The 15,627-nt window shown below is 47.1% G+C and overlaps 1 protein-coding gene across 1 annotated transcript in view; it reads right to left on the reverse strand.

Moving 5' to 3' along the window:
• CHST8 (carbohydrate sulfotransferase 8) overlaps positions 1 to 12,614 on the reverse strand; it is a 242,213-nt gene extending 229,599 nt beyond the window's left edge. Inside the window, exon 1 of the mRNA XM_028739348.2 lies at positions 11,825 to 12,614. The gene's annotated coding sequence lies outside the window, so the exon portion shown is untranslated. The remainder of the gene's footprint in view (positions 1 to 11,824) is intronic.
• Between the last annotated feature and the right edge of the window lie 3,013 nt (positions 12,615 to 15,627).

Consider the following 15,627-nt stretch of genomic DNA (forward strand, 5'->3'; position numbering starts at 1 on the left):
TCCCCCTCTTTCCTGCCCTGGTTTTTCTTCACGTTTCATTCTCCTCCACAGCTAATTTAATCTTGACATTTCTGGAGCTCAAGGAAATAAATAAGATGCAGCTCACATTTCAAATTGACTGAGGATAGTTGGGTGAATCCTGCGCTGTAATTACACCCAGTGACACTCCTAAAAGAAAATGTTTTGGGGGAAGTGGCTCTTGAGATCTTCCCATCACACCCTCAGAAGGTTTGAAGGCAGGGGAGATGTTTTTCAACATTTTGGGGGCTGCCAAAGCAACCCCCCTCTTTTAAAATGATTTTTCCACCGCCTTGTAAAAATGTTTATCCATTCCTTTGTTTTTCTCTCACTTGCTCTGTTGCTCACTCTCAGCTGCCTTCACTTGTCCTCAATGACATCATCACACAGCCAAATCTGATTGGATATATAGCATTGTAATGCCACCCCATTTACTGTGTGGTCTCTGACTGGTTAGGATCACACCTGTGACCACCAAAGGCAAGCCTACACAAGGTGAATCAGAGGGTCGTCCCACTGAGCTTAATGGGGCTTCCTCCTAGGTACCGTAAATGTGCAAAGGAAACCAGGAAAAAAGGATGGAGGAGTAGCCAGGGGTGAAACCATACCAAGGTATCAGCAGCAGCAAGGACAAACAATGGAGCTTAATGGGATTAAAGGAAAGTCAATATTCACACAGTGTTCACTGGAGGAAATGTCTTTTGATGTCTTATATTCCATGTTAAGAGCAAATGGGTTGCAGTTCAATGGAAGAGAACCCACTTTGAAAGCAAAAGGTTCCAAGTTCAATCCCCAGTAGGGCTGGAACAGTCTCCCTGCTTGAAATTCTGGTATAAAACGCAGTATAAAACTGTCAGGAGTTCAGCCTACACTCGAATAGGACCCTGGCAGAGACACATGCTCAACTGGCATGTTCTCTCCCTCCTGGCCAATCGTTCGGGAACTTCAAAAGCTTTCTTCAGCCCGAACATCACAGCGACTGATGCCAACAGACGTCGGCACACTTAGGGATCCGCAGAGTTTGCGCAGTTGCGAAACAGACCTCAGCAACTCAGCATTTTGGCTAATCTACTTTTATTTACATATAAACACACACGGAGCACTGCAACATGGCTCCCTCTCTCTCTAGCATCAGACAGCAAAGAGAAAAGAACAAAGGACAATAGTCCCACTTCACGGAACACAGTAACACAAATGTCCTGTCTTCGTCACTTCCCACTCTGTGGAGTCAAAACATATCACATCGTGTGAAAGACAAAAATCCCATGACTGCAATCATAGATCAGGAATTCTAACAAAAAGACCTTCCCATGTTCTTTATTCAGACCCATGAGGCCTAGAATCTTTTATATTTTTAGTTTGAAAGACTGCAGCCCAGGAAAAGAGCGCCTGCTTTGTGTGTAGAATAAGGTTATCAGGCGTCCTTCCCCGGATTTACAAATCAGTCCCCTGACAAAATCCATCTGTTTAGTAGGAAGTTTCCCTGGATTCATTGAAAAAAAATCTGGTAACCTTAGTGTTGAAGGTCTCAGGTTCCATTTCTAGCACCTCCATATTGGGCAGGGCATATCTCCATCTGCAATCCTGGGCAGCCTTTTCCAGTCAGCGTGCTAACACTAGAACTCGTGGACATCCAACAAAGCTGAACGTTGGAAGATTCGGGACAGACAGAAGAAAGGACTTCTTGATGTAGCACATAGTTAGACTGTGGAACTCACTCCCACAGGAGGCAGTGATGGCCAACCACTTGGGTGGCTTCAAAAACAGATTGGACAAATTCATGGAGGAGAATAAGGCTATCGATGGCTACTAGCCATGATGGTCATGCTCTGCCTCCACAGTTGAATGCAGTAGGGCTTCTGAATACCTATTGCTGGAGACCAGAGGAGGAGAGAATGCTTGCAGGTTTCCCACAGGCATCTGGTTGGCCACTGGGAGAGCAGGATGTTGGAATAGATGCACCATTGGCCTAACCCTGCAGGGCTTTCCTTATATTCTTACACTTTGTAAGACCAATGTTCTGCCTGGATACCAGACAGTTTTCTATGTCAACCTCATTCAAATGACTAATTATGACCCCGAAGCAAAAACTAAAGACTATCTCATGGGGGTACCCTTGCACCCAGGTAATCAACAAATTGTGGTGGGATTCAGCAGCTTCAGGCCTGGCCAGATTAGCCTTCCCTGTGCAAAAGGCAGTTCTAAGGCAAAGCCAGCTTATTACATGCTGTTTTCTCACCAGATAGCTACGAAGGTGTTTTTTTTACAGAGCCTTCCTGCTTACGACCAAGGCAAGCATAAAAAGGAGGCTAGCCATTGATTTGGGGGTGTTAATTGTGAGATGGAAAAGGCTGGCTGTGTCTTCACCTCTTGACAAAGAAAACCCCAGGTCAGTCTTTCAAAGCTGATTTCCAGCAATGCTCTGATGTTCTTTACGGAGCAGCTTCTTGGGTTTCTTAAAGGAGTTGCATAAGGCTTTAGACAGTATATTCTGATGATATGGGTTGAACAACGACGCATTCTGGCAAATGTGGGGCTACAACAACAGAGCACCCCTGGATCTCCTCTTCCTCCCTTCCTTGTGTCATCTAGCCTTCCCCAACTTGGGTCACATCTGCACCATGCACTTAAAGCACTATAATTCTACTTTAACAGTCATCACTTTCTCAAAAGTGATGTAGCTTCTTAAAGATGCTGAGAGTTATTAGGGGACCTCCTATTCTCTTCACAGAGTTGCAGTTCCCGGATTTCTCTTGGAAGAGGGAGTGATTATAATTATTAAACCACTCTGGAAATTGTTTGTTAAACCACCCTGAGACCAAGATGATCAAGCGTCTGGAAACTAAGCCTAATGAGGAACGGTTGAGGGAGGTGGGTATGTTTAGCCCACAGAAGAGAAGACTGAGAAGTGATATGCCAGCCATCTTCACCTTTCTAAAGGGCTGTCACATGGAAGAAGGAGCAAGCTTGTTTTCTGCTTCTGCGAAAGAATAGGACCCGGACAAAGGGATTCAAAATACAAGAAAGGAGATTCTGACTGAACATTAGGTAGAGCTTTTAGAGGGTAAGAACTGTTCAACAGCGGAATGGACTACTGTACTTCAGAAGGTGGTAGACTCGCCTTTGCTGGAGATTTTTAATCAAAAGTTGTCAGGGATTCTTTAGCTGTGATTCCTGAATTGCACGGGGTTGAACTTGATGGCCCTTGGAGTCCCTTTGAACTCTTTAATCCTAGGATTCTAAGGAGTCTTTATTATTTCTTGGATAAACAGCTGGCCACCTGGTAAGTTGCTTTCAATATTTGCTTTGAGGGCAGCAGAGGCAGGATTCAACCCGCATGCCCTCATATTGGGATCCTAAAGTGGGACGATTATTGGTTTGTTTTTGTTTCTATTTTTATTATGTGTTTTATTATTATTATTTTGTAATTTTATGTTATGAACTGCTTTGAGATCTATGGATATACGGTGGTATACATATTTAATTAATACTACTACTACTACTAATAATAATAATAACAACAATAATAACTTCCATCACTTTTCAAAGGCCAAGGAACTCGCCCCTCCTTGCTCCAACAAGAAGGCAAAATCAGAATTCACCATTTCACTTTATGGCCCTGGCAATGTATAAATAAATCATCCATATGAGCTGATTGATGCCCACCCGTAAATAATTAAGCTTCGACCTTATGTTATGGTGCTGTCTAAATTCTTTCAGAGCTTGTGGGAACTAAGGCGTACTAAATTTTCACATGTCAGAGAGACAAGACAAAGGACGAGCTGCCAATATTCATTTATACATACATTGTAATAAGTTTGATTTTACTTAGCTTATTGGATTACTATCGATTAGGCATCTCTGCATAAGGCATCCAGGAAGGTTAATTGTTCCAAGCATTCCCCAATTCAATTTCTTTCTTGAAACAGCTGTTAAATCTTGTGTTTGGTTTCTAGGCCTCAAACATTTACTGTATGTATTCTGCTTTGAATAATTGCCTAATTTTCTTTTTTTAAAAGCACTTTGCTAGGAAAGAGAGACCCAGTCTGTCTCACACTCACAGTGACATTCTCCTCTCCTGGGTGAGGTAGCAGGTGTCAGCCAAAGTTTAATTTGGAAACCCATGAATTCCAAAGAGCTTATTCTCCAGCACAGAGAGCTTTTCAAGGCCTTCTCCTGGAATAAAGAGCAAATCCCACAGACATGAAGGGAATTGATGAGAAGGTGGTTGTCGAACAAAATGAGATCCTTTCATCAAATGGCAGCGCCACCAATAAATAACAAGGATTTGGCCAGGACTGTTCTAATTTAGGAGAGCTTTGCTTAGGTCAGTGATTCCCCCGGCTGCGTGCTAGCGAGTGCATACTCTAGCGTGGCATGAGAGAATGGCCGGTGTGCCATGAGAAATCAAGAGATTAAATAATTAAATGGTCCTGCGAGCCCAGAGCACCACACGCACACCCGAACTGGCACACTGCCTCTTTGAACAAAGACCCAATTCTGACCTGGATTCCTTCCAGCCAGCCTTCTCCCAGGGCAGGCAGCCCTGCTAAAATCTTTGTGGTTTTATCATTCAGTTGGCCCTGTTGCAAAGACCCGGCTGATTGAGTACCTGCCCTTAGCATACCTTCCAACATTTCTCCTGTGAAAATAGGGATGTCCTATCTATTATTATTATTATTATTATTATTATTATTATTATTATTATTAATACCCCACCCACCTGACTGGGTTGCCCCAGCCACTCTGGGTGGATTCCAGCATATATAGAAACATACTAACAAATTAAACATTAAAAAACCTCCCTATACGTACAGGGCTGCCTTCAGAAGGCTTGGGGGTCAGAGAACTCCATTTCCACTAACATATCTCCAATACAAATAGGGATGCCTTAAGACACCACCCAATATTTCCATGATGAAAATAGGAATGTCCTATGGAAAAGTGGGTCATTTCGGGATCAAAACAGAAACTGGATTCTGTAAATCTGGGACTGTCCCTGGAAAATAGGGACACTTGGAGGGTCTGCCGTAGAGGAGGCTGCCCATTGTGTCTGACTGAATCACAGCAAACAGTTAAAGCAAACCTGCAACAATGGGCTCCTCTCCCCCCCCCCTTTTTTTATTATTCAAAGCAGGTAGGAAAGCTTTGCCTTGGCTCTCAGAAGTTCGGGAAACTGTTAAACAAAAAATTACTGTGCATCTAGTCAATAGTCTCTTTCACCCGGACAGAGGAAGTCAGTGTGACTCTATTGTTTCAGAGCAAACTAAAAAGAGAAAGTGTATCCAAAAGCCCCTGAAATGCCACCCACCCCATAATGCAGGGTTCCATACTGAGGCGCCACCTTCTTAATAGAATTGGGGGTGGGGGAGTTGCAATGCCATGTGATGTCATTACGTCATGCGTATGATGTCATGCAATGCCCTCACATTGTGTGCACAATGCCGTGAGGAGGCAGGGGCAGAGCCTGAATATTGAGGGGGCTCAGCCCCCTCAGAAAACACATTGCCTCACATTGCCCCTGGGAACTGCCTCACCGTTTTCCATATTTATAATTGTTCAAAAGTAATTAAACTCCAATAGGATTAAAACATAATAAAAGCATATTTATTAAGATACAAATAATAAAAAGAGCACAGCACTATTAAAAGTCCTTTGCTAGACCCGTGTTACTTATACCTGCCCTTTAAATAAGGCTTCCTATTGGGGTATGCCTTTAAGGTGGCATTAAAAGAAGGCAGAGAGAAGCTTTTGTATGGCAACCCTCTGACCCCATCTGGCTCTTTCAGTAGTACACTTTAAAAGTAGCCATGTAGTGGATGGGAGGAACGGAGTGTGGAATGCCATGGGGTGTAGAATGGCAGCTGGGAAAGGAAAATAGAATTTGGGGCAAGGGAAAGAGTGGCTGGCTGCAAGTGCCTTGTAGGAGGGGGGTTGCACTGCAACGTCCCATTGCAGATCCCACTCATCACTTCCCTGATAATCCAAATGCCACACATTTCAAACTAATCCATCACCACCATCTATCACACTACAAAGAAGAGGAGTTTTATCCAAAGATGCTACGGAACAGGAAAAGCCAACCAGGGCTGGCCCAGGACGTTTTGCCACTTGAGGTGAAACAGAAAATAACACCCACCCTCCCCCCTACATCCGAGGTGTACTGGCTGAGGTGACTGGAAGTGGCCTGAGGAAGGCCTGGTTTGCTGAATGTGGTGAGGGAGAAAAAAGGAAGCCAGAGAAGAACAGGCGACAGTGGCCAGAAGAGGAAGAGGTGGCAACAGCAGCAATGGCAGGAGGCGGCAAGCAGCACAGTCTTCTATTGTTCCTCTCAGCTGTCCCCAGCCTGAGGTAGTTACCTCACCAAGCCTCATGGGTGTAGCCAAAGTGCCTCCTCCACCCAGTGGAGTGTTGGCCACCCCAGGTGTCATTACTGAGGGGGGTGGCAAAATATTTATTTATTTATTTATTTATTTATTTATTTATTTATACCCCGCCCATCTGGCTGAGTTTCCCCAGCCACCCTGGCAAAAATATGTGTGGCGTGTTTTATTTGAAAATGGGCTCACAACACTTTTTTAAAAAAAATAACTCCTGCAACCCACGCACCCCCCTTCCTGTGCCACTGGTAGCTAGGTGATGTGGGGGGCATTGGGCACCACACCACAGGGCCTGCAGCATACCTGAGCCATGCGTCTCTCCTGAGCAGGAGGCGGTGGGTGGACTACCTGCAAGCTCCACGCTGCTTTTTCCAGCAGTGCGGGGCTTGAGTCTGACCACCACCTCAGCTGCCCTACAGGTGAGGGGGAGGCTGTGGAGAGGCTCCACGCAGCCTTGGCTCGCCCCACCCCCATGGGCAGCTCGCCCCGCTGCCGGCTGCTGGATGCGAGCGCCACACCGAGCACCCAAGCGGCTAGCTACGCTGCTGTCTCCACCTCCTGACGCTGCTGAACTACAGCTCCCATCATCCTCCCTGACAATGGGTTGTGCTGGTTGTACTCTAACAACATATGCAGAGGGCTACATTGGTTGTCCCTGCTAGAGAAAAAGAGTACAGTGGTACCTCAGGTTACAGACGCTTCAGGTTACAGATGCTTCAGGTTACTGACTCTGCTAACCCAGAAATATTACCTCAGGTTAAGAACTTTGCTTCAGGATGAGAACAGAAATCGTGTGGCGGTGGCATGGTGGCAGCGGGAGGCCCCCTTAGCTAAAGTGGTGTCTCAGGTTAAGAATAGTTTCAGGTTAAGAATGGACCTCCAGAACGAATTAAGTTCTTAACCCAAGGTACCACTGTAGTATTTTTTACATTTAGAAAACTTGACAGTGTTTGAGTGAAGATGTTTTTAGGATGAAAGGAAGGAAATGTCTGAGACAGAGCCACATTATTTGAACCACACTGGGCTTTCTAACAAATAAATATATTTTGCACCATCCTTTGGACACGACTGCTCTTGTTTTTGATGCCGAATCAGTGCAGCGCTCTCATCTCAGGTTGCAACAAAGCTATGCATCTCCTCTATTATCTGTGTCATGCACAAGCACTGTTCACGCTGGATAAAAGACAGGAGAGATGTCAAATGTACATAGTAGAATTAATTGGCATGACAAAATGAACAAACGAGACATAAATGCAAGGGGCCCATGTAAACATGCAACTGGGGAGATTAGATGAGACAGACTCCACATGACTCAAGCTAGGAAACTCTTAGGAGATGTTCAACTAACCCTAAGTATCAATTACAGAATCTCTCCACCAAGACACTTGAGGAACAAGTGCCATCCTAGTTTTTTGATATCTGCTCAGTTTGCCCACTATCCATCTCCATCCCTGGATATCTCTAGGGAGAAAAACATCATGTTGATGAAATCAGCGCACCCTAATAGTAAACGATTGGATTTTTTTTCTTTAATGAAATACAACAATATTTTTTATTCCAAACTGTGTGTGTGTACCTTGACTCATGGAAATGACTCAAAGCAAGTTACAGATACAATAGAAACCAATTACAATAAACACGATCAATAAAAGCCTCTAAAAACCCCACAGATCTAAAAAACAAAACTGATGTAACTTCATGCATCAGATGCAAGCGGGCTCTGGTGTACAAAGGGTAACACTGCAGTAATGCTCCCTTTTATGAGGCGCGCCTTTTCCATACACTTGAGCTGCCCCTCTGCATATTGAACATAGAGCTGAGGCAGGCTTCCCTGAGGGGTAGGCAAACATGTCCATTAGGGCATCTCATTTTCTGTCTTCAGTTCAGTTTGCCCTATTTCTGCATCTATTTGTTATATTCGTTTTAAGCCTTCATGAAAATTCACCAGCATTTTAGGATTTGTCCGTTTTGATTCTTTCCATTTTTCATTCTTTCCCCCAATCTTAAATTCAGTTCTCCACATTTTGCAGCAATTTGCAATTAAATCATCAGCATCTCGTGAAGATTTGTCAGGATTTAAGTGTGGATTTTTCCTAATATAAACAGACGGGTGTATGTAATTTTGTCTAATGCACACATTTTTGCAGTGATTTCCTCCCGTAATCCACTGCCCATTATATGTTATTTTTTCACTAATTCATGCATTTTTGTGCATACTTTTCACTACAATACACATTGGGGGGGGGCTGCAGAACTGCACTGTGAAATTTAGAGGAGTGTGAGTTTCAAAGGATGGCTGCATTTTGTATTTCTTATTTCTGGAAGAGTGAATTAAGTAGGACTCTAACTTTTTGCCCATTCTTGCCTTACATGTGGTCACCAAACAAACAGAAGAACACCCCAAATAAAAGCGCTCAGGTTCCACTCACAAGAAATGCTGTGGTTAGGGCCAGCCTAGCCATCTTTTAGGGCGAAGGCTGCAATGGGTGAGGGCATGGTGAGATAGCTGAAGGCAAGGACAGGAGTCTGAATGATGCAGCAAGACTGTTTAAGTATGGGCTTTATGGGATGCGGGGGGGGGGGGAATTGAAGCAACAATGCTTGTTGCACCAACACCATGCCCTAACTTGTCAGTCTATCACAGCCTTCCTCAACCTGGTGTCCTCCAGCTGTTTTGGACTGAACGCCAGTCCAGGACCCAGGAGACTAGGGGTTGAACCCCCACTCAGCCATGAAGCTCACTGGATGACTTTGAGCTAGTCACTCACTCTCAGCCTAGCCTACCTCACAGGGTTGTTGTGGGGTTTAAGTGGGGAGGGCAAGAATTGTGTGTGCCGCCTTGAGTTCCTGGGAGGAAAAGGAGGGATATAGATGCAATCAAATAAATAAATACATTGCAACTCTCATCCGCTCCAGCAGCTCTCCAGCTGGACGCCCTGTACATTTTGCTCCACAATACCTTTCATAAATGTATCCAGATCATATAAAAAATTCTTACACTACTTTGTTCTCAAAAGAGACGATTTATGTGCTTTGAGCTTCCAGTGGTGAGATACATTCCTGAAATCAACCTGCTGAACTCTCCTCTAGTTAGCCAGTGGAAAGCCAGCTCCTTATGAAATGCACACACAACATTTTTTGGAGTGCGGAGCCATCAAAAGGAGGGAACACAATAACCCTTTCCCCACCTCATCTCTTTTCCAAGTCTACATGCAGGCCAAACACATTGTTTGCACCCAAAGCAGAGAGGTGGGGGAAAGGGTTTGAGCAACCCTCTCCTCAACACTTTGCTCTAAATTGCCCCATCCTAAAGCAACTTTTCTTAGAGGGAAAAAGGGAAGAAAGGTCAGCTGGGATTCAGGGACATGTATTTGCAAATAATGTGTATTGATTTAGGCCCATATTTTTCGTGGGGGGAAATCTACCTATAGGATAGGAGAGGCTGCAGTCTGCAAATACACATTCAGGGAAGTTACTTTAAAAGGAAGGATAAAGTCAGGTGAGGCTCCCCCCCCACCCCAAATTCTCCCGTGCCAGCCCTATGGAAATGAGTGAAATCTATGCAAGAGCACTGTGCCCATCTCCCATTCATTTCCCTGGGTTTGGTGGAGAAACAGCACCCATCCAGTTGTGCCCTGACCCCTTAAAAGTTCCGACATACCCCTTTTGCAAAAAGCATCTTACAGGAACCCAGATATTTTGAATCCTTGCATTGATGCATGCTGTGAATTTCAAAAGGCTGACAGTTGCAATGGAATGTCTTATTCAGAATGGTTACAGGCTAGGAATGAAAAGCTCAGCCATGGAGATGGCATGTGTGCTGGGATACAGCTGGGTTTACTTCTAAGTAAATGCCGCTAGGATCCAGCTGTTAGCTGGCAGGTCCTATATATGCAAAGTAGCCAAGAGGCTGAGGGATGAATCGGGAAGAGCGCATGCTTCAAATCTTCACTCTCCATCAAGAATTCACTAGTTCAGTCTTCCACAACTTCCAGATGCCTGGAACTGCAACTTCCAGTTAACAGGGCAATGCTGCCTGGGGGCTGGCGGGAGTTGTGGTTTCAAACATCTGGAGAGCACCAACTTGGGAAGAGACTACAATGGGTGGCCTTGGGACAAGCCACCCTCATCTGCAGCATGGGGCTAATGACACTGACCTACCTAACAGGATTGTTGTAAGGGTGACAAGACCACAGTCGCTGTACATTCTAAAGTGCAGTACATAAATGCCATTACTTTGTCACATTTTTATTGTTCCAAATAAACTTTTGCCCCCATCTTTTCAACCCTTTCCACAACGAAGCAAAATAGCTACCTGTAATTATTATACAGGTGCCAAGTATTCTGATGATTGGACATAAGCACTTTTGAGGAAACCCTCCCAAATTTGTGTACTGGGGAGCATCAGAGTGCATTGCCTCCTCCGTTTGGTGGTTGGGAATGAATTTCTACCCCATGAGAAAACACTCCGGAATGGGAGCCTTCCCCTCAGATCCTGGATATTCGTCCAAGGCCTGGATAATAATATTTCCTGGAGACATCAAGGAACATCCCCATTTTACAGATTTTCGGGTTGCCGAACATCAGCTCCTCCTCACCACAGACTCGGGCACACGGCAGGCATGGATCGGACCCTTCTGAGCTAAAGGCTCGTTACATCTCGAGATAAAGCGATCACCAACATTTATGGTCGCAAAGTCCCTGAGCATGCGTAGATGGCATTCTGACCTTCCCAGCTCCCGTTGCAAACTTTCTTTTCAAACAAATTCCTTGCCCCTTCCAGCTCCTTTCAACGGGCGCCCAAGCGCAAAAACCGTCTTGCGCGCACTTCGCGCGGTTCTGCCTTCCAGCAAAAAAAAGTTGCGCGAGAGAGCCGCGGGGCAGCCCTGGAAGCTCAAGCGTTAGCTGCAGAAACTTCTCTCCCCCCCCCCCCCGCCCCGAGCCAGGAAGCCCCTGAGGGCAGGGAAGAAATAAGAAGAGGGAGAGGGTAAAGAAGAATCAAGCCTCTGGACTCGTACAGAGTTGCTCCCCCCACACCAATTCCCGGAGGGATCCCGGCGTCAGGTGGCGCGACTCGCTCCTAAGCATGAGTCCCGTTACCTCTCCTTTCCCGGCTGGATCTTACGTGTGGTTTACGCGGGAGTAAAACCCACGGGGCTCGTAACGCAACCTGCTGAATTCAAAAGGGCTTGCTCCCAAGTAAGTGGGTACCGGCTCGCAGCCTTATCCTTTTCAAGAGAGATAGAGAGAGGGGGGGGGAAGGGAGGCATACCTCGTATAGGCAGAGGATCGGGCTTGCGCCTCTGCCTGCCCGCCCGACTGCGCGCTTCCCGGAACCAAGCTCCACAACACTCCGCAGGACTTGCCCTGAAGTCCGCGTGCGCCTCCATGCACCCAAAGCCCCGCGACCCGGACCTGCCACTGACCTGAGCTGTGCGCCTCCGCTGTTCGCGCAAGCCCCGCGCTCAACCGCGCATCTCCGGCGAGCGCCCGGACGTCTTCGAGGAGCGGCAGCAACAACCTGGTCTGGCTCCGTCGGGCAGCGCGTTGCTTTCCTTCCTCCTCCTCCTCCTCCTCCTCCTTGCCCGGCCTCCGGGTGCTCAGCGAGTGGGGAAACTCCGCGGGAGACCCGGGCGCGCATGGAACGGAGCGGAGCCCGAGCTGGGTTGGGCTGCCCGCCGTCCCTCCCTTCCTCGGCGCCGCCGCCGCCTCCTTTGCGCCCGCCCCGTCTCCTCCTCCTGCTCTTGCTCCTTCTCCGCGGCTCCCGGCGAAGTGATGCTCCCCCCCGCCTGCAGGGCAGAACCGAGGCGAGGCTTCCTCCTCCCCCCCCCTCTCCTCTTCGTCTCCGCCATAGCAACATGGTAGGAAAGCTGCCAAACCCCCCCCCCCCCGCACCCAGAGGGAGGGAGGGAAAAGATAGGGCTGACGCTGAGACCCACCTCCCCGCAAAAAAATGCAAGCTCCTGCTTTTGGGATGCGGCTCTGTGTCCTCCGGGGCCCAGGATGGCTAAGATGGTGCAGCACCGCGCCTGGAAAGCGACTTCCTTGCCTCCCTTCTTCATGCAAATCTGACGAAGGCAAGTCTGCACTCCCCACCCCGCTGCCCGACCGCCACCGCGCCCCTCCGAGGAGCAGGTGCGGAGAAATCCGCCGCGCAACGCGCCCCTCCGACGAACAGGGCACGCGGGGCAGCAGGCTTGTTCCCTGCGGGGAGAACCTCGGACAGCGCCCTGCTTGGGGGCGGGGAGCGGCGGGGAGAGACAGACGCAGCATTTCCCCTCCTCTTCTAAAGTTTTGCACACACACAAGAAGACGCTTGCACACACACTAGGTCTTGCTCAACCCAAAGTTGCCAAGAACTTAACTAGATGTTAGAAAGGGGCGTTAATTCCGGGGAGGGGGTCTGGGAGAAGTTAATATGCAGGCAAAGTTTGTCCTCTGAGTCCGTGTGACTCTCTCTATAAAGAGGCTTCAGCTCGGCAGGTGCAAAGGAAACATCTGCCTGTATCCAGAAAGAGAGAGGGATTAACATACGGAGTGATGTGCAGATTCTATCTGTACATCTACATTCAGTGTTTAGAGTGAAGCATCGCACTCTCCAACGCACTGGCTACAGCAGAATCTAATGAATTTTGATCAAAAGAGGGAGGCTTGCTTATTACAAAAAAGATATTAACAGGGCTTGAACTGTTTTTATGTATTATGTGCCAGGGAAATTAACTTTGATCAAAGCGGGGTGGTTGTTTATTAAGAAAAAAATACATTTAAAATATGTATATATGTGTGTGTGTTTGTGTGTGTGTGTGTGTGTGTGTACACTGTAGTGTAGTCCCCACCCCCATCTCCCCTGTGACACAGTATATAAGAAACTACTGAATTATTAATTCCCCATAGAGGAAATTAATTTTGATGGGAGGTGGTATCATTTATATGTTGCTGGTTTTGTTTGTGTTCTGTTCTTAAAAAAAAAAAAATCTGTAGCCTTGCTTGCCTGGCTCACCACTCGGTTTCCGAATAAAATAACCCAGAATGCATTGATGGAAGAAATATTTTAAAATCCCAAGGAAGGCAATCCCAGGTGGATTTGCAGTTTGTTTCTGGTTACCTGGGCAGAAAAATATGTCTTTGCTGGGAGCAGAAAAACCTCAGCAAATGGGCTGTGCTTTATTCCAGACATAACTCTCCTCGCAATACCACCTCCCAGTTTAACGGTTAACTAAATTTTGATTTATTGTTATGAAACCAAATAAGGCCGGATCTGTCCCTCGAGGGGGGGGGGCGTGTTGGTGAGTAAGAGCCCAAAGGGCGGAGGCAAGACTAGCTGCCTTGAAAAGAAAAGGCAAAGGCAGCAGAAACAAAAGGAAGAGGCCAGATTTGTGGGGCTGAGAGAGAGATGGAAGGAGGCAAGTTGGAGGAAGCAAATCGAGAATGGGCAGCTCCTGTTGACAGACTTTCTTCTCCCTTTTACAGAAAAGCAACTTCGTTTTCCAGGCATTCAACTCACCAGCAGTGTAACTACATCGGATGCAGCCTTATACAGAGTCAGCCAGTATTGTCTGTACGGACTGGCAGCAGCTCTCCAAGCTTTCAGACAAGGGGCACTCCCAGTTGGAGATGCCAGGTACAGGACTTGGGCTCTTCTTCATGCACAGCAGATGCTCTACCACTGAGCTGCAGCCTTTCCCATAATAGGAACACAGCAGGCAAACCCACAGACCTACAGACAAACAGGGAAGGGCTGGCTGTGCACTGCCCTGGTCCTGGCTTGGTCCGCTCTCCCTGGGAACAAGTGTGTTTGCACTACAACAGTTGCTTGACCTGTGTGATATCTGCCTGCAGGAGTTTGAGCTGCTTGTAGTGTGTCTTCTTGTTTATTGTTGTCTGAGTGAATGCAGCTGGGTTGGGATGTGTGGTCCAAGGCCTGGCTTACTATAACAGCCCCCAAGGGGACACCCCCAAAGGGCTTTTTCATTGGGGTAGTAGGATGCAGCTGAGCCCTGTGGGTTGTGAAATAATAATGAGAGCAGCTACTTCTGACCATGAACAGAGCAACTTTCTCTCACCACCACTGAGTGGCCCCTGCCAGCCCCAAAAGTGTGGGGACTAGGGGCAGGATCCAAGGTCACCTGGGATGCCCCTCACTGCAAATGAATAACCACGGACCTAGGCAGCAATGAAGGTGGAAGCAGCTGCTTTAGGTGCCAGGTATAGGGTGGCATTTAGTGGGTAAGAATGGGCAGCATACAGAGATTACCCATCCGTGGGTTCCCAAATTCCATTGGATCGTGACCCCTGTTAGCACGTGCAGGGAGAGGGATGGAGATGCTGATCACGAACCCTGCCTGACAAATTTTCATCTGGCAGCCTATTAAGTTCTGAAATGATTTCTCTTCCCACCTCCCTTCCCCGCCCCACCATCCTGCACTCAGTGAAGCTGATTGTTAGAAGATCCAGGACAGATGAACCAAAGTACTTTTCCACACAGTCCTGTTCCAAAATTCACTCCCCCAATATTGCGTCAATGGCCACCAACTTGGATGACTTTAAAAGGGGCTCAGACACATTCATGTAGGAGGCAGAGGAGGAGGAGGAGACTCTCAGTTGCTACTAGCCACTACAGCTGTGTTGTACTTCCACTGTTAGAGGCAATATGCCTCTGAGTAATGCCCGTTAGTGGAGAACATGTCGCTGTGCTCTGGTCCTGCTTGTGGGCTTCCCTGAAGGGGCATCAGGTTGGCCACTGTGAGAACAGGATGCTGGACTAGATGAACCTTTCGCCTGACCTAACAGGTCTCTCCTTATGTTCTTATGTAATGTCACTGGCAGATCATGTAAAGAAGAAGAAAAAGCAGCCTCCTTGCCTTAACTGCAACGTTGCATAGTCCTGATATTTCCATATCCTTTGCAGGTTGCATTGGGCTGGGACAGGTAGCAATGGAGAATTATAACCCAGTAGATAAGATGCACAAGCAAGTCTGTTCACACCAGAAGCATCATTTTGCAGTCCCCAATGCTACAGCATTACAGTGGTACCTCGGGTTAGAGACGCTTCAGGTTACAGATTCCACTAACCCAGAAATAGTACCGTACCTTGGGTTAAGAACTTTGCTTCAGGATGAGAACAGAAATCACATGGCAGCAGCATGGTGGCAGAGGGAGGCCCCATTAGCTAAAGTGGTACCTCAAGTTAAGAACAGTTTCAGGTTAAGAACGGACCTCCAGAACGAAT

Source organism: Podarcis muralis, chromosome 7 (assembly GCF_964188315.1).
Source record: "Podarcis muralis chromosome 7, rPodMur119.hap1.1, whole genome shotgun sequence".
Taxonomy (NCBI): domain Eukaryota; kingdom Metazoa; phylum Chordata; class Lepidosauria; order Squamata; family Lacertidae; genus Podarcis; species Podarcis muralis.